Genomic DNA, 5,424 nt, shown 5'->3' on the forward strand with positions numbered 1-5,424 from the left:
GAAGGAGGGAGGGAGGGAGAGAAGAAAAACTGCTGACATGACCTTTCCATGGTATGATTAAGAAAGATTTAATTGACGATTTTAAAACCTTAAACCATAAATGCAGTCCACTGGGAGGCTGGAAGCTTTATTTTCCTGATCCTTTTATAAAGCATCTTTACAGGATATTACAGTTTCCTGTTCGACTCAGTTTATCCAAACTGCTAAAGCTTAAATTAATAAAGTTAGCAGAGACAGTGAGGCTGGACACACATCTTGGAGTTAGTATCTACTAGCCTGAATGGACCTTTCCAACCTTAGGGACTTATAACCCTAATCATCAAACAGTAATGGCCTTGAGATTCTTGTGGTCTGTCGCAGGGTTCCAGTGCTGTGATGTAACACCACCACAGGAAACAATGTGGAAAGGAAATGATCTATTTGACTTAGGCTTCCACGTCATTATCACTGAGGGAAGTCAGGGCAGCAACTCAAACGGGGCAGGATCCTGGAGGCAGGAGCTGATGCAGAGGCCATGGAGGAGTGCTGCTTACTGGCTTACTCCCCATAGGTTGCTCAGCCTGCTTTCTCATAGAACCAAGGACCACCAGCCCAGGGTGGTATTACCCATAATGGGCTGGGCCCTCCCATATCAATCATTAATTAAGAAAATGGTCTACAGGGTTGCCTAGAGCCCAATCTTATGAAGGTATTTTCTCAGTTGAAGTTGCCTCCTCTCAGACAGGAAAGACTGAGTAAGCCACTTTGTAGTGTGTGTGTGTGTGTGTGTGTGTGTGTGTGTGTGTGTGTTCGTTCGAGGAAAATGTCAATCTGGAATGAGAACATGCATTGACTCCCAGTTCTAAAACTGCCCCTCCTAAAGCCAGGATGGCCTGTCCAGGTGTGTGCTTGTTTCTATATGTTCAGGTTCACAGGTAAATACAAGAATGCGCACACACTTTTATGAATGGAGGCCAAAGGTCAATCTTGGGTATCATTCTTCAGGCACCATGCAACTTGGTTTTGAGATATAGTCTCTCATTGGGATCTGGTGCTCACAAATTAGGCTAGGTTGGCTGCCCAGTAAGTATCAGAGATCTGCCTGACTTCTCCTTCACAACACTAGGACTACAACAGAGAGACACCATGCCTGGTTTTTTACATGGGGGTTGAGGATTAAACTTGGGTCTTCATGCCTGTGGTCACTGGACACAGGAGCTGGAGGCAGGAAGGTCAAGAGTTCAGTCATTCTATATTATGTAGGGAGTTCCAGGCAAGCCTGGACTACACGAGAGCCTGTCTGCCTCACAAAATCAAAACTACACCAAAGAAATCCCTAGCTCTGATTCTGTTTCACTGAGTGCTGTGAGAGCAGAATTATAACTGTGTCCCATAAATCCTACAGTCATTTCTACTTTAATCAGCGGGCTCCATGCAAGTGTGCGTATTCACTGTGCACTGTGTCATACTCCTTGAGATACAAAGGGCGTACAAATGTAGCCACTCTACCATTTAGGGAATTACTCGGAGGCCTGCATGACACCAGAACCCATTAGGGTAGAGCTTCTCCATGTTTGGAATACCCACACACTTTCTGGGTGCCATTGGGCATGCAGAGCAGCGCGGGGCTCTGCTTTCTGATCTAATCAACTTCAAAAGAACTGAAAGGCCCACAGCTGTGTCGGAACAATTGGAAAAACAGACTCAGAACAAAGGGGAAGACCCATCTCTCTGGGACTTTTCCCTCTGGAATATACGTGCGGCTTCAATGGAATGCATAAATACTTAATTCACTATTTTGTACTACATTTCTCCTATGATGGATGTGTCTGACCCATTACCTTTAAAATACACATTAATGTTCCCTTTGAAGGCATCTCCTATGATACATGCCTCTTTTGCTGAGTGGCCCTACAGGGATTGCAACCCAACCCTTCTGCATTGCATAATGTCAAGGGGAAACAAGCTCATTTTGTGAACAGGAATTTTTCCCTGGTTGTGCCTGCAACCTATGATGCTAACTGCCATGTGTTACCTTTCATGCATAGTATTTGAGAGGGTGGGAGTGTCTTCTGAAAACCAGGCAAAGAAAGCAAAGAAACATTGGAGTGAGGGATAAAGGGAGGGAGGGAAGGAAAGAGGAAGGGAGGGAGGGAGGGAGGGAAGGTGGAGTTGGGGGGGGGGAGGAGAGGAGAAGGACGTGGAGGAGAAAATGTAAGAGGAACCAAGCAGAGGGGTAAAATGAACATTAGGCCAAAGTGTGCTGGAAGGAGCCCCAGGCCCACAAACTGGCTCACTGGTCTCTACCCCATCTCACATGTAGATCAGGGGTCTCTGACAGCACTTCCTCTAGTCGGTCCTGGTGGGAGAGGTCCTGGAGACAGCAGCTTGATGGAGCTGCTTACACTGCAGGCACACCCAGGAAGCAGAGGATGATGGTAGTATCTGCTACTGCCTAGAATCCCTTGCCTTTTGTGCTACCCAGACCTCTAGCCCCAAGAACAGAAGGACAGTGCTGTCTTCCAGTGGATGGGTCCTTTCATTGATGTCTTCTTTCAGGACAGGATTTCTCTGTGTAGCCCAGGCTGTCTTGGAACTTGCTCTGTAGACCAGGTTAGCCTTAAACTCAGAAATCTACCTTCCTCTGGGGTTAAAGCCACGCACGGGCCAGCATGCCTGGCTAGGAAGGGGTTTTCTATGGCAATAAACCTATTGGAGGTAAACCCTTGTGGGCATTCCCAGAGGCTAACCTAATTTACATAATCCTTCATAGGCTTGTCTCCTGGGTGACTCCAGATCCCACCAGGTGGGCTTTCTATTCACATTAACATATTAACATATGATATCATCATTAGAGATAAATAGATAGAAAATTATTGCCATAAATAGATAGAAAATTAATATTCTTCATTTAACAATAGTTTATTTTTAAAACATTTTTTCTAGGTGTTTTTGAAAGGATGTCCAGTAAAACCGATATACTTTTCCTTATATAGATCCACTAGATAAATCTTGCGACACTGACATATGCAAATGTATTTTTTTTCTGAAACACTGAAAAACAGGAGGTGCATCTGACCTGTGCCCGCCTGGTGGTTCACGACACCTTTTCTATGAACAAGGCCATTCTCTTACAGAACAATTCACCAAAAGTGTTGACAATAATGTTGTACTATTCTCTAACCTATAGTCCCCACTTAAGTGCTCCTGAATAGTCCTTCAGTGACATCTCTCATGGCCCATAGAGTATCAAACCACCACCAACAAAAATCCAGCTTTCAGGTTGATGGTTTTAATATGTTTTCAGTCTTTCCCTAATCTAAAGTAAAATGAACTAAAATATAAATAAATAAACACTAAAATAAAATGAAGAAAAGTAAGATGAAATAAAGTTTCATGATTTTGACATTTTTAAACACTTTTCAACCTTTGCAATAGACACTTTACACTTTTGAACAGATGACTTAAATGTCCTCAGCGAGGATCGGAATGCGTGCGCCTTTGCCATGATCCAGTCAAGTAAACGTAGCAGATGGCACACAGGTGACACTGTGCCTCTCCTAAGGTATCTTGTTGGTAGGTAGCACGTGACATTGCTCGGATCTAATTACGTGTGACATTTACTCTGATCACTTGGTAAGATGGTGGCACTTGCCATTCCTAAGGGTAGCTCTCCACAGCTCAAGGCACCTGCCACTGGCTGTAACCAGCTCATCAGAGAGAAACCTATCCTCTGTTAAAAGATGAGAGTGGCTACTGTGCCGAATAGTCAAACAATGTAGGCTGCCTTGGAGACACAGGGGAGGTGGGAGAGAAAGAGGGATGGAGAAAATGGGGGCTGTCCTCCTTTGCTTTCTAGTGCTGAGCTAAACACCAGGACCAAAAGCAACTTGGAAAGGATTTAGTTTGCTGACCTGTTCATATCTCAGCCTGGACTGCATTGTGAGTTCCATGCAAAGTTGTGTCACAGAGTGAGGGCTTGCTTGTCTCAACCCACACAGGTCTATAAGATGGGTGAAGGTGTTTGCTGCCAAGCCTGAGGACCTGAGTTTGATCCCTAGGACCCACATGGTAGACTTCGACTTTGTAAGTAGTCCTCTGACCTCCACAAGCACACTACACCAAGTGTATGTAAACCCTGAAGCAGTTTATACTCAATTCAGCTCTAAATTGCTTGATCTAGGCATGAGTATAGAATATTTTAACGTAATTTTAAAAAATATGTTGGTACTTTAAAAATCTTCAGTTTTTTTCCTCTTTTCAACCACTTCCACTGTCTTAGGAACTCTGCCTTAAAAATTTCAAGTGGTAAAAACACATTGCTTGGAATAACACACATATTTTCTTGCCCTAACTGCCTTGTTTTTTTTTTAAATTTATTTATTTTTATGACTTTCCTAACATGTTGGGAATATTATAACCTTATGATTAATGCAAGCACAACAAGGAGCTTCAGGCATGGCAAACAAAATCAGCCCTGACACTTCAATTTCCTCCATTTTCAATTTTAGGAAATTGTCTGCATTTTAAGGCTTCGATTTTGCTTATTTTGATGATCTTCCTCGAAGCACTGTGATGGGGCAATAGATAAAACATTTATAAAATATTAAGTATTTAATTTCAGAACACAGGAATAGCCCCTCAAGGATCTCCAGTTACTCCCCTTATCGTAATAAACAAAAGGCCAGAGGTTCTGAGACTCCGTAGGATTAAAAGTTAGATATGCTGAATATTTAAAACTTCCCAGCATGAAACAAGAGGCCGTCAGAGGGACAAAGGAAAAGAAGAACAAAGACAGAAAGAATGCTGAACTGCCCCTCCTGCATTTGAAATTGCAGAAATCCTATCAGCATCAGCACCACTATAAAGGGATGTAAACGATGGGGATGGGGAGGTACCTAGGCTGGTAAAGTGCTTGCCACTCAAGATGAGGACCTCTATTGACTCCTCAGAACCCACACAAAAGCCCAGCACAGCAATGTGTATCTGCCAGCCAGCACTGGGATATAGACAGATCCCTGGGGCTCACTGGCCAGTCAGTCTACCAAAGTGGTGAGCTCCAGGTCTAGAGAGAGACCAGACAACCCAATGTCAACCTGCAGTGTCCATGTGAATGTGTACCTGCAGGCACAAGTTTATACACATGTGCATACACACACACACACACACACACAAGAAGAGACAGAAACAGAGAGAGGCACACAGGGACAGAGAAACTGAGACACACAGAGAGAAACAGACAAACACATTCACAGAGAGAAAAGAGACAGACTCTAGACAGGCAGATAGACAGACAAAAAGAGACAAAGGGGGAAGAGGGGAAGGGGAGGAGGAAGAGAGGAAGGGGAGGAAGAGGAGGAGGAGGAGGAGAGAGAGAGAGAGAGACTGGAGAGAGAACAGAAAGGAGAAGGAGAGAGAGAGACAGAGAGACAGAGACAGAGAGGA

The sequence above is a fragment of the Mus caroli genome, chromosome 9 (genome assembly GCF_900094665.2).
Source record: "Mus caroli chromosome 9, CAROLI_EIJ_v1.1, whole genome shotgun sequence".
NCBI lineage: Eukaryota > Metazoa > Chordata > Mammalia > Rodentia > Muridae > Mus > Mus caroli.